At 35.9% G+C, this 14591-nt stretch overlaps 1 protein-coding gene across 1 annotated transcript in view; it reads right to left on the bottom strand.

Annotated features, from left to right (window-relative positions):
• Positions 1-14591, bottom strand: part of SEPTIN9 (septin 9) — a 324173-nt gene that overhangs the window by 309069 nt on the left and 513 nt on the right. The gene's annotated exons all lie outside the window — the stretch shown is intronic.

Genomic DNA, 14591 nt, shown 5'->3' on the forward strand with positions numbered 1-14591 from the left:
ACAGCATCATACTCCTAGCTCTGTCCTAGAGATTTTTTAATGAAAAGATAAGCTTTTCTCAGAGCAATTTCCACACAAATATTCTCAGTTTTAAAAAAAAGGAAAAGAAAATAAATATCACTCTCATTCATCTGCTTGCTACCTGTTTCACCATCAATCAGGGAGATGCATGGACCTGTGAGATGCAGAAGCAATTTCTCAATGCCCTCTAGTTTGTAGCTAACTCTCTTTTAGGGGGTTGGGATTGGGGGACTGGATGAGGGGTGGGAGATAGCTAATTCATTTTTCTGGAGAGCAATTTGTAACTATAACGAAAGGGCTATGAAACCCTTTGACCCAGAAGTGCCTTTACTGAGTCTGTATCCCAAGGAAATCTTAAAGGGGGAAAAGAATCCCCATGTGCAAAAATATTCGTAGCAGCTCTTTTTGTGGTAGCAAAGAATTGGAAAATGAGTAGATGCCCATCAATTGGGGAATGTCTGAACAAGCTGAATATTATTGTTCTGTAAAAAATGATGAACACGCTGATTTTTAAAAGACCTGGAAAGATTTAAACAAACTGATGCTGAGTGAAATAAGCAGAACTAGGAATATATTGTACACAATAATGGTAAGAATTTGCAATGATCAACTATGAAAAACTTGGTTCTTCTCAATGGTTCAGTGATCCAAAGCAAGCCCAAAAGACTTCGGACAGAAAATGCCATCTGCATCCAGAAAAAGAACTAAGGAGATTGAAAGTAAATAAGCACATGCTCTGTTTACTTCTTTTTTCTATTTTTTGTTATCTCTCCCATGGTTTCTTCCTTTTGCTCTGATTTTTCTCTCTCAACATGATTCATAATGTATATTAAAAATAAATAAGTTTACTAGAAAGAAAAAAAGAAAAATGACCTTTTTCTGGTGTTTCTTCTCCACCTTTCTGCCTGCTCACATTCAGGGAGCCATGTATAAAAGATAGTATATAGCAAAAGAGAAACACTCCTTCAAAACTTGGGGAAAGGTTAAGTAGCAAAGAGGTTGAAGTTATTGGCTAAAATGGAGTCTTAAAGCTAAAATGGAATCCTTTCTCAGAAAACTTAAAAAAAAAAATCACAGAAATTTAGAGTTTCAAGAAACTTCTTCCAATTAATCCAACCAATTCACTGGATAATATACCCAACATGTGTTTGAAGAGCTTTTGCCTGAGGATTTCAAAGGAGGGCAAAAGGACCATCTCCAGAGGTAGCTTGTTCCACTTTAGGACAGTTCCACTTAGAAGTAGCAGTTAGGTGCTGCATTGGTTATAGAGCTGGGTCTGGACTTAGGAAGACTCATCTTCAGAAATTCAAATCTGGTCTCAGATATTCAGTCACAACCCTGTTTGTATCAGTTTCCTCATTTGTAAAATGAGCTGGAGAAAGAAAAGGCAAATTACTCCATATCTTTGCCAAGAAAATCCCAAATGGAGTCACAAAGAATCAGACACAACTGAAAAACAACTCAATAAAAATTATTAGAAAGTTTTCTCAAACATTAAACCTAAATTTTCCTCACTGCAACTTTAACATAAAGTTCCTATTTCTATTCTTTAAAGCAACAACAGCAAAAATCCACTAAAAACAAAAACCTTCCCAACAAGTTTAACCCTTTCTACACATAACAGTACTTTGAATATTTGAAAAGAGCTATCATACTCCTCCACTAAATCTTCCCCTCTCCAGGCCAAAAAGTCCTAGTTCCTCACATGGCATAGATTCAAAGCTATTCAGCATCCAGGATATTCCTCATATGACATATTTTCAAGGCTCTTCATCATCTGGGATATTCTCCAGTTTACCTATGTCCTTTTTACATTACTGATGCCTTTGGGGGCAGCTAGGTGGTGCAGTGGATAGAGCACCAAGCCTTGAATTCAGGAGGACTTGAGTTCAAATTTGATCTCAGCCACTTAACACTTCCTAGCTGTGTGACTCTGGACAAGTCACTTAACCCCAATTGCCTCAACAAACAAATAAATAATTAAACAAACAAATAAATAAAATAACTGATGCCCAGAACCAAACATAACACTCCAGATGAAACTTTAAAAGGTCAGGAGTACAGAGCTATTAGTTGAGTTTGGTTATGCCTAGATTGCTTTTCACTATTCTTTTGGATTTATTTCATATAGAAGTAGAAAAACTCCCAAAACAAACAAGACAAACCAGCATGCACACACAAGCACGCCCAATATCAGGCTTCTAGAAGTGATCATCTCCCTATTCCTGGAAGCTATGTTTTTCTTCAGGCAACCCAAGGTTTTTTTTTTTTTGTTGTTGTTGTTGTTGTTTTTTTGACTTAACACATCACACTGCTGATTCATGTTGAGTTTGAAGTTGACTAAAACCTCTTTAAATTTGTCTTAAGTCACACAGGTAGTAAGTGGTAGAAGTAGGAATCAAATTCAGGTCCTCTTAATTTTCCCTAATCTAACATATTTTTTTCTGTTTCCAATGATCCATTGATTTCAGATGTACATAGTACCTTTATCTTTATCTAAGATAATCAAAAATTGGTCCTATACAATTAGGAGCTTCAGTTTATGTTCAGATGGCCTTCTAAAATTACTTGCTTGATCTCAAACTCAAATATTGACTGTTTTGTTCCTCTTTTGAATTAAAGAAGAGTTAACAAAAATATAGCTGTATCCTTAACTTGCCACTCCAGAGCTTCCCTTTTCGTGGAGCTCTCCCCATCCCTATCTTCTGCAATTCTCTCTGCTCTGTAGAGAAGTGACTGCACTTCTGTTGTATTTGTCCAATGGCTCTCTGGAAACACCCCAGAGTCCTGACTAATAAAATGGAGCAGCCTGCAGTCCTCCTCAGCGTGAGTACACAGGTGGCCAGTTCTTGCAGAATGACTACATTCCACATCCGAATCCTCTCTCTGCTTTTTATTTTCCCCCCAAGGTTGTTATGTTCCTAAATAAATACATTTTGCCTAATCTCTGAACTCATGGCCTGATATTGAGCATGCTTGTGTGAGCATGCTGGATTATCTTGTTTGTTTTGGGAGTTTTCCTACTTCTGTATGAAATGAATCCAAAATAATAGTGAAAAACATCCCAGATATGACCAAATTCTGTTCTTGATGACCCTGTACTCCTGACTCCTCTTCCTGATTGCAGTCCAAATGAGGATCACTGTCTCCAAAGTATTTCTTGGAACGCCATCACTGCTATTATAGATTCTGAGTTCAGGCACCTCTCTGTTGTTCAGTAACATGCACATGGAACAGGGAAAAAAAGATGGGAAATTAAGAATTACAGAATTTAGATATAGAAGAGACCTTAAGACCCATCTAATGATACCTAAAAAAAATACTTACTATAATAAACCCAGCAAATGGTCAGATGGTCATTCATACTTTGCTTGAAGAATTCAAATAAATGGGAACTCACCACTTCTGGAGGCATTACACTTTTAGACAGCTCAGATTAATAAGAATGTTTTTGTTTATTTTGTTTTGTTTTGCTAAAATTATGCCAAAATTTGCCTTTCACCTTCTATCCATTATATCTGGTTCTTCCCCAAGGCTCAACAGAAAAAAAAACCAACAGCTGATTTTTCTTCCACATGATAGCCTTTTAAATGCTTAAGACAATTGTTACATTTTCCTAGATTTTTCCTCAGCCTGAACATTCCCAGTTCCTTTAATCAATCCTTCTATGGCCAAAAACTCAAAGTCCGTTGGTATTCTGGTTATCCTCTTCTGTATGCCCTTCAGTTTATCAATGTCCTTCTAAAACCATGATACCCAGAACTAAGCACTATTCCACATGTGATCCGATGGTATTGTTGACCTACTTATTCTTGGAAAAGAGGAAGGTCAAATACTGAAACTGAAGCTTAAATAATTTGGTCACATAATGAGAAGACAGGACTTATTGGAAAAGACTCTGATATTGGGAGAAATTGAAAGCAAAAGGAAAATATGGATAATAGCATGGAAACAATGAACACGAACTTGAACAGACTTTGAGATATAATGGTGGCTAGAATCAGACAGGATTACAATAACAACAACAAAAATGCCTTTTTAATGCAGTCCAAAGACCAAATAAGCTCTTTGGGTTTCCACATTGTTAACTCACATTAAACTTGTATCCCCAGTTCTTTTCCAGACAAATGACTTTCCCACAATTTCCCCCTTGCCTTCATTCTATGGTTGTAAAGTTAATTTTTTGAAGCAGATGGTAAGACTTCACATTTATTCCTACTAAGCTTTATCTTATTAGATTTAGCTCAGTCAAGATATATCTAGCTCTAGCTAGCTAGCCTGTCAAGATCTTTTTGGATCCTGTGTATGTTAGCAATAGTTCCTAGCTTTGTCATGTGCTCATCCAAGTAACTGATAAAGCTGTTAATTAGCCCCAAACCCAAGACAGATTCCTGGGGCACTTAACTGGAGACAAGGTGACATTAATACATTAATAACTATGCTTTGAGTTGGATCATTCAACCAGTTTGAAATCTATCTAAACTATATTATCTATCTATTGTTGTGATCTTCTTCTTTTAAAATAAGTAGAAAAGTTCTCGCTGGGGGAGAGAGCAGGTTTCTCAGGGGAGGTTTTCTTGGAGGCAGCCTTAGGATCAGTTCAGATCAATAATTACCCCAAATGCAGCCAGCTGGTAAAAATACAAACGTTTATTTTCTCCTTCCAAAGTAGCCTAGTTAGTTGAGGCCTCTCTGCTTGGTTCCAAGAGCTCCCTCCGAATGTCTCCAAATCCAAAGGTTTGTCCTTCAGCCTCTGCCTCTGCTTTCTTCAGTCTCCAGAGCCAGCACCAAGTTGAATCTGTCTTGCCTCTGAGAGAGCCTTCTCAATCTTCACTGAACTCTCGACTTGTAGCTTCTTCCTCTGAAAACTCTTCTTCCGCCACCAGCCAGCCAAATGGAAAATATTCTGGAATGAATCACTCTTCACTGGCTTATATATGACTCTTCTGAGAGAATGGGATTATGGGTTTTCTCCCATAGTGCTCTCTGGCCCTAAGCGCTTCAAGGGAGGTATGAATTCAGATATCTCATACTAAACCCTGAAATTTCCCAAACGTATGAACTCCAATGAGTAAAGGTGCAAACATAAGCATTGTATCAATTAGTTCTACTTAGTACCTTGTTTCAGGTTCTGGCCCAAAACATCTTCTTGTAAGATCAGATCAATAATCTATCAACTCTAATGAGTTAGCAGTTTGTAAAGATTCCAACAATCTATCCCACATTTCTCTCATCTTTTCCACAAAAAGAATGAGATACTTGATATTAAAAAAAGAAAAAACAGTTGGCTAAAGCCAGAATTCTCTTGTTACTTGATTACTTTGGTAATCCCATGAAAAAAGAAATGAAGTATTTTGGCTGGTTTAACCTGTGTTCCTTGATGAAACCCTGCCTTCTCTCTGTCTCTCTCTGTCTCTTTCTCTCTCTGACTTTGATTCCGTCTCTATCTCTCTCATGTCTCTGTCTCTCTCATGTCTCTGTCTTTGTCTCTCTGTCTCTGTCTTTGTCTCTCTGTCTCTCTCGTTTCTCTGTAGTGATTTTTTACTGGGATTAAGTCTCAACTTCACCATTATTTCATCATGTCTTCTCAGGAAAGATACTTTCCCAAACCCCAATTTCCTCATCTGTAAAATGGGGATTGATCCGATGATTTCTAATGTCTCTTCCATTAATATTTGGTTTTTATATAGCACTTAAAGTTTTCCAAAGCACTATAACTAGATCTTATTTGAGTTATGTATTTTTTCTTCTGTCATATGATAACTATTTACCAGGGTTCTCCTTCCCCCTGCCATAGGGTTAGATTAAGGTTACTTAGGTAGCACAGCCCTATAAATCACTGGCCCTGGAACCAAGTCAAGGGCACCTGAGTTCAAAACCAACTTCAGACATTTATTAGCTATGTGACCCTGGGCAGACATTTAACCCAGCTGTTTCTAAAAAAGAGAGGAAAAAATAGTATATGGGTTAGGCTAGGTTTTTGTTTGTTTGTTTTTACTTAAAGGCAACAAAAATGTTCCAAGAATTGAATTGATCCAGTCAGTCTTGGCTCACGTGGGAAGTCTTCTCTGACTTAAACCTCAATATACCTTACAAATAACTTGAAACAGAAGTGAGAAAGTCAGGCAGCTACCTCTCTGCTCCAGAAGGCCAAAATAAGGACTCAATGGAAAGAAAAGCACCACCCAAGAGATAGGTAGGAAGGTAAATGTGACTGGTCAAGGAAAAAAGAATGCCGCCTTCAAAAGAATGATTTCCTGCTATCTTATAGAGGAAAAACCCCTACAGCTGCAGAAGAAAAAAGTCAGAGGATTTATAGAGATTTAAGTTTGACAAAAGTGGTTATCTTAATTAGAAAACTTCAACTTTAAGGAAAAATTAAAGGTCTCTAAATTCACTAACTAGAACTACAATATTCAATTCAAATCAATACCTACTCATTAAGTGGTTACTATGTACAAAGTCCTGATATGCTAGGTGCTTGGAATAAAAAGATAAGCAATTTCTGCCTTTATTTTCCTGGTAACCAGATAAAGGCACAAGTAATATAAAGTATATATAAAGTAATTTTTTTAAAAGACGATTTTGATCTTTAAAAAAAATTCACTATTGTTTCCAAATACATAGGCCCTCAACACCCCTTCCCAAAGAGACAAAAATTTTTTAAAAGAGATGAGAGGGAAATAATTCAGCAAAATTAACCAAATCATCAACCAAGACAGATGCGTTGCAATGTTCCACACCCATAGTCCACTGTCTCTGCAAAGAAAAAAGGGAGGTAAAGGCAGCTAGGTGGTGCAGTGGGTAGAGCACCAGCTCTGAAGTCAGAAGGACCTGAGTTTAGATCTGACCTCAGACACTTAATATTTCCTAGCTGTGTGACCCTGCGCAAGTCATTTAACCCCAATTGTCTCAGCCAAAAAAAAAAAAAAAGAGGTTCATTTTTTTGGCTTTTCTTCCAGGACAAGTTTGATTATCATAACTAATAGCATTCAATTTGGGGTTTTTGCTTTGTCTTTGTTCTTCCTGTTTATATTGCCATAATCATTATGTAAAATAATTTTAAAACCAAGAAAGGCTAATACCTGGGAGGATATGGAAGGACCTTTTGTAGGACATTACAGCTGAGCTGTTGTGCCCTTAAAGAAACAAGTAGAAATTTGGAGAAGAGAGTATTGTCAGAGTAGGGAGGCTGAGAAAGGAACAGAGGTAGAAGCTGGAATGTCATGTACTATATTATCATAACTTACCATGATTGTTGACTGTGGATTACTTTTTAGACTTTTTAGTTCTGAAAATCTTTAAAGAATTGATCTTTGCATCATGACATTTAATAAACTGTAGCAACCTCCCTAAGGAGACTTTGTAGCCTTGTTAAAGTATACATTCTTCTAATCTTGATTTAGTTGTCTTTAGAATTTCTGATAAAGTAGCAATTCAATTAATTGAGATCCTTCTTTCCTGAGATTCTGTAATTCTGAAAAAAACTGGGAAGATTTCTTGGTCTGTTGGAGGGGCACCCCAGAGAGCCCACACAGAAACCAAAAGAGAGGATTTCATGCTGTCAGCAAGCAGTCCCCATGGTGAAATCCAGATAGTTGGGTTAGAGCTTCATACTTTGGGAAATTATGCCTTAGGCTTCCAAGACAAGCTATGGCCAGTTTGCTACAAAATGCTGACAGTGCAAAACGGGAACCATTGACAGGGCAAAATCTCAGAAGAAACCAATCAGGACAGAACAGTGCTTGTCCTTGCTTTCATGTATAAAGTTTTCTATAGCAGTCATCACCCAAAAAGAGCAGAGGGAAAAAGCACTCTCTTCCCTTTAAGATTGAATGGGCAAATTATATGAGCTGAGCTGACTGTCCTATGCCCAGACCCTGAGTCAGTCAAAGAAAGATAAGAGAAGGTTGAACATGAGGCCTATTATTAGTGCCTCATTTCTAACACATAGGTGCTGTCTAGATACACTGTCTGCAGGGTCTAGGCCAGCCCATAAAAAAGACTATGCTAAGCTTAACATACTGCAGGGATTCTTACCCCTTTCTGTATACATAGGGATCCATCTGGCAGTTTGATAAAGTTTCAGAATAATGTTTTAAAATATATATGATTGGAGAAGCTAGGTGATGTAGTGGATAGAGCACCAGCCCTGAAGTCAGGAGAATCTGAGTTCAAATTTGGTCTCAAGACACTTAATACTTCCTAGCTGTGTGACCCTGGGCAACTCACTTAACCCCAATTGCCTTAGCAAAGGAAAAAAAAAAAAAAAGAAAAAGAAAAATATATAGGATTTACAAAGAAAACCAATTATATTGAAATAAAGATGTAATTTTTTTCCTTTTCAAGTTCATGGATCCCCAGACATCTACCCACAGGGTCTCTGACACTGAGATTAAGAACTACTAAGGAAAATGACTTCTGAAAAAATTCTGTAAAATCACCAAAAAAATGGTATGGTATAAAGCCTTGGAATGGGGAGTCAAGTCCTAGTCTTATTCCTAACTTTGATCTAAGGAATCTTGGATCAAATTAACCTTTCTGAGCCTCATTTTTGTTAGCCAAAAAAAAAAAAAAAAAAAAAAAAAAAAAGAAAGAAAGAAAGAAAAGAACATAAGCTTGCTTTACAAACTTACAAGTCCTTATAACCTCTTGTTATCATTTGGTGCTCTTAGGATAGAGTAAACTAGAGAAGATCTATAGGAGGTATTACTATGGCTTTCATGAAGTGAATATCAGGCACTCAGCATTCTCAGGTAAATGGGAAATACATCAGAGAAGGCTGCAATTAATGCATAGATTTGCTGTTATTAGATATTGATCAATAAAACCCATCAGTTCTCTTGGCTTCAGGAAACATACCTTATTTAATTTGAAGTGTCAATGAGCCTATTTTATGGCAAAAGATATTAAATTGGAACAAGTTTTAAAAGAGACAGGGTTCTCTAATGGGAGAAGCAAGTACATATATGAATATATATATTTATATATGTTATATAGATTCACGTATATGACAAAATATAAAATGAGTAAATATAATATATGCAAAGTTTTTAAATAAAATGTTATTTGGAAAGGAGGGTACTATCAGCTAGAGAAATCAGGAAAGGTTTTGTATGGAATACTGTACTTGAGCTATGTTTTAGGGGGAAAAAAAGGATTCTATGAGGCAGAGGGAAGAGAATTGTCATCTAGGCATTTACAATAGCCAGTACAAGTGGTATATGAAAGTAATAGAATATTATTGTTCTATAAAAAGTGATGAATAGGCTGATTTTAGAAAGAACTGGGAATATTTACATGAGCTGATGCTGAGTGAAAGCAAGGAGTACCAGTAAAACATCGTACACAATAACAGCAGAATTGTATGATGACCAACTATGACAGACTTAGCAATTCAGTGATCCAAGGCAATTCCAATAAACTTTGGATGGAAAACACCATCTATATCCAGAGAGAGAATTATGGAAACTAAATGTAGATCAATACATATTATTTTCATCTTTTTTTTTCTTGTGGTTCTGATTTTTCTGTCCCAACCTGATTTATGTGGAACTATGTACAAAATGAATGTACATGTATAACAAAAAAATTTTTACATGTATCTGGGAAAAATAAAAATAATAAATTAAACAAAAATAGCCAGTAAAAAGGGATGAGGGTAAGGGATTAAATCATGTATGAGTTAATAATTTATGAAATTGTAAAATGGATCAGACATGCCCAATTTTTTGACTACTCACCAAGAAAGACCATGAGTAACAGTAGGGATATGGAGCTGCAATTACATTTTTAAACATACAGTGAAAAGTGGAAAGGAATACAGGGGCAGAGAGCAGAGCTCAGGGACAGGGGAATGAGATATTGAAGGGAGGCAGTGAAGGGAAGAGGATGGTTGAAGAGAGTGAAAGGCAGAGACTCTCACTCACATAACCATGAATTAGAGTTGGTAGCAGTAGGCAGCATAGACCCAATGAAGATGAAAGAATTTTGGGGGCAAAAGTCTGAGGTCTCACTTTAATAGGGCTTTGGAGGGAAACAGACCACCTTCAATCAGTGCCTTTCCAAGGTTAGTTCATTAACATGTCCAAATAATCTCAAAGTTTATTTTAATTTCTATGTTTTCCTTAATAGTGTTTTATTTTTCCAACTACATGTAAAGGTAGTTTTCAACATTTGTTTTTATAGTTGTGTCCCAAAATTTTCTCCCTCCCTTCTTCACCTCTCCCTACTCCAAGATGATAAGCAATCTGATATAAGTTAAATATATGCTATCCTTTTAAACATATTTCTATGCCAAATCATCTCAAAGGTATCAGTAAAATTTCAAAGTCATCATCTTAAAGTTAATAGCACTTTTTTTATATTGGTTGTCTGAACTGTGGAGATCTTCTGACATCTACACATCACAGGAACAGAACGCTGATAAGTAGCACCTAGATGTTTCCCCTGATTCTGCACATGTTACCAGGATGTAAATTTTGGTTAATATATGATATAATGTGTAAATTATGCTCCTTGGATCTTTGGGGCTTCTAGGATCCCCCTATGCAATCTTATTTCCTGCTATTACCTGTAAACTGGATACTAATTAACTTATTTACTGTACTGACTAGAAGGGAAGGAGGTGGTCAGGAGAACCAGAACAAAACATAATTTTTAACACAAAAAACAGAGAGATGTCCAGTTTTAGTAGAATCACGGAGTATGGGAAGGGAAATCATGTACAAAGAGATTGGAAAAAACAAGTTGAGGTCAAATAGAATAAGGCCTTAAGAGCTAAATAAAGGAATTCAAATTTGTCTTCTAGGTAATAGGAAGCCACTGCTATTGACTGAGTATAGTAGTCACATAGTCAGATCTAAGATTAAGGAAAATTCCTTTGGCAGTACAATTATCTCTCCCACATGGTGGGGGAAGAGAAAGGTGAGACATTTGGGGTACTGTGCTCATGCAATCTGGAAAATCTGTATAAAATTTTGTTGGCCCTCCCTTTGTATCAAAGAAGAAATCTAAGTCATTATGGTATTAAAAGAGAAAATATTTTGATATTATTCAATACTATACACATATTTTATGAGTTTCTAAACTTTTTCTGTGTCATCTGCAACTTTAGCAAAATTACCCAAAACTCCCATGTAATTTCTTCTGCAGGTCCATAATATTTCAAAACCACAATGGGGAAAGTTGCAATATGGAAAGGATATCTGTGTGTGGAAGGATGATTAAAGTCTAAACTAAATTGGGAGAGGAGGAGGAATTGAGAGAGTCGTATTGAGAAATGTGGTGAAAGAAACCGAAAGATTTGACAAATGATTGGTGACAGAATGAGAAACAATTGGGAAAATGGTGGTGCTCTCTATGGAAATAGTGAAATTTAGGAGATATGATGTTTTTATATATGAGATGAGTTCAGAGCATCCACTATACAATTGGTGATACGGGACTGAAGCTCAAGGGAAAGACTGGGATAGATAGATGTGAGTTATCTGCTTATCTTTTAAAGATTATAGTTAATCCCAGTGAAGAAAAATAAGAGAAGAGGACCTCTGAAAAAAATCCTGGGAAACACACACAGTTAAAGATATAACATGGATGATAAGCCAGGAAAGGGGCCTGAAAAGGATGATCAGACAAGTTGGAAGCAAATCAGGCAAGACTAGAGAAAATCCATAGAAAAGAGAATTATCTGGGATGAAAGGTGGTCAGCAATATCAAATACAGCAGGGAAGTTAAAAAAAAGCTGAGAACTTAGAAAAGATGATTATATGTATAAGTTAAGAGATTAGCAATTTTGGAAAGAATATTTTCAGTTAAGTTAGAAGCAAGATTGCAGAGTCAAGGAATGATTAAAGAGAGAGTGTAGACAGTTTTTCCAAAAAAGTTTGGCTGACAAAAGGAGGAGATATAAGGTGAAAACTTAAAGAGTGAGCCTACTGAAAGTTTGGGGGTTTGTTTTCTTTCCTTTTTAAGGATACAGGAAAGTCAGCTTGTGAGAAAAGAGTAGGGAAGGAACCAGTGATAGGAAGAGGCTAAAGAAACAAATGAGAGAGAAAGAATAATTGAAGATGCAATCTAGTAGAGAAGGAAGAAAAGATAGCAGACCAGGTAATATGGGGGGGAAATAGGAATTAACAGCTGAAGGGATTAATCTTGAAGGAAAAAGGTGGTTCTCAAGGCAGAGGCATTCCAGGCTTGAGGAACAAGTAGTACAAAAACATGTAGATAGATGAAGTGTCCTGATTGCAGAATGACAAATAGATTCATATGGCAGAACCACAAAGTGAATGGAAGAACATGGGTTCAAAGATTGACTCTATGAGTAGGAAGGGATCAAGTTGTGAAGAGCTAATGATAGCAAACATAGGAGTTTCTAGATTTTATGCTATAGATAATAGACACTGTTAAAATTTATTAGAATAAGGAAATAATATAGTTAGATTTGTGCTTTAGGAAAATCATTTGGCAGCTATATAAAGGATGGATTGAAGCAATAAGAGAATTGAGGCAGGGAAACCATTAGGAGACTGTGGCAATATTTTATTTTATTTTCTTTTTTTAATTATAACTTTTTATTTACAAGATATATGCATGGCTAATTTTTCAGCATTGACCCTTGCAAAACCAACTTTCCCCCTCCTTCCCTCTATCCCCTCACCTAGATGGCAGGTAGACAAATACATGTTAAATATGTTAAAATATATAATATATGTACACATATCCATACAATTGTTTTGGGGCACAAGAAAAGTCGGACTTAGAAATAAGGTAAAATTAACCTGAGAATGAAATAAAAAATATAAGCGGACAAAAACAGAAGCAGTGGAAATGCTATGTTGTAGTTCACACTCATTTCCCAGAGTTCTTTCACTGGGTGTAGCTGGTTCTCTTCATTATTGAACAAATGGAACTGATTTGGTTCATCTCATTGTTGAAGAGAGTGTAGCAATATTTTAGATAAGAAATGATAAGTTCTGCCATCTAGAGGAGGGAATGGGAGAAGGGAGGGAGGAAAAAAAATTGAAGCACAAGGTTTTGCAAGAGTGAATGTTGAAAACTATGCATGTGTTTTGAAAATAAAAAGTTATATATATATACATATATATATGAAATGATAAGCTCCTGAACTAAAGTAGTAGCTGACTGAATCTGTATTCTGAAGAGATAAAACAGAAAAAAGAACCCACATTGCAGAAATGTTTGTAGCAGCCTTTTTTATAGTGGTAAAGAACTGGAGATTAAAGGGATGCCCATCAATTGGGGAATGGTATATGGTGGTATATGGATGGAATGGAATATTATTGTTCTATAAGAAATGATGAGCAGATTGATTTTAGAAAGATTTACATAAACTGATGCTGAATAAAGTGAGCAGAACTAAGAGAATACTGTACACAGTAAGAGCAAGAATATGTAATTATCAGTTGTGATGGACTTGGCTCTTCTCAGCAATGAGGTGATTCAAGGCAATTCCAATAGATTTAGGATAGAAAATGTCACCCACATCTAGAGAGAGAACTATGGAGAACAAATATGGATCAAAGCATAGTATTCTCATCTTTTTGTTTGTTTGTTTGTTTGTTTTTACTTTCTCATGATATTTTCCCTTTTGATCTTACTTTTCTTACACAACATGATGAATATGGAAATATGTTTAAAAGAATTCAACATATTTAACCTATATCATATTGCTTGCTGTCTTGGGAAGAAGGGAGGTGAGAAAGAGACAAAAATTTAGAACACAAAGTCTTACAATAATGAATACTGAAAACTATATTTACATGTATTTGGAAAAATAAAATACTAATGAAATTTCAAAAAATTAAGTTGTAGCTGTGTAAATAGACAGAAGATGTTGAATTTGAGAGCTGTGTTGGTAGAAATGGCAACATTTGGCAACCAATTAGGTATTTTGGATGAGGAAGAATGAAAAGTCAAATATAACATCAAGGTTATGAACATAGGTAATTGGAAATATGGTGATATACCTAATAGTAAACAAGCCCCAAAGAAAAGTGGATTTCAAAGAAACACTAATGAATTCTATTTTGGACATAATGAGTTTGAAGTTCTAACAGGACAAATATCCAGTTCAAAATATCCAGAAAGCAGTTGATAATTAAGTTGAATAATAGAACTCAAAAGAGATGGAGCCTACATATCTGTGAAATATCTGTACAGAGATGATAAGTAAAAGGATAGAGGTGGGAAGTGATATAAATGATAATCAACAAAGAAAACAGAGACAGAGGCCAGAAAAAGAAAACCAAAAGTAATCAATGTCACCAAATCCCAAAATGGGAAGAGTGTCCTGGTAGAAGGTAGTAAATGGTAAATTCTGCAAAGATCAAAAAAGGAGGAAAATTAAGAAAAGTTTATCAGATTTGGCAAAGAGACCATTTGTAACTTTGGTTCAGTTGGAAGTTACTGAAAAGGATTGAAAAGTAAGCAAAAGAAGAGGACATGGAGGCAATAAGTGTAGACATTCCTAAAAGTTTGGCTGAGGAAGGGATGAAGATGGAATTCTAGGGTCTAACGAGAATATTTTTAATGGATATAGAAGACTTAGA

The sequence above is a fragment of the Antechinus flavipes genome, chromosome 4, assembly GCF_016432865.1.
Source record: "Antechinus flavipes isolate AdamAnt ecotype Samford, QLD, Australia chromosome 4, AdamAnt_v2, whole genome shotgun sequence".
Classification (NCBI taxonomy): domain Eukaryota; kingdom Metazoa; phylum Chordata; class Mammalia; order Dasyuromorphia; family Dasyuridae; genus Antechinus; species Antechinus flavipes.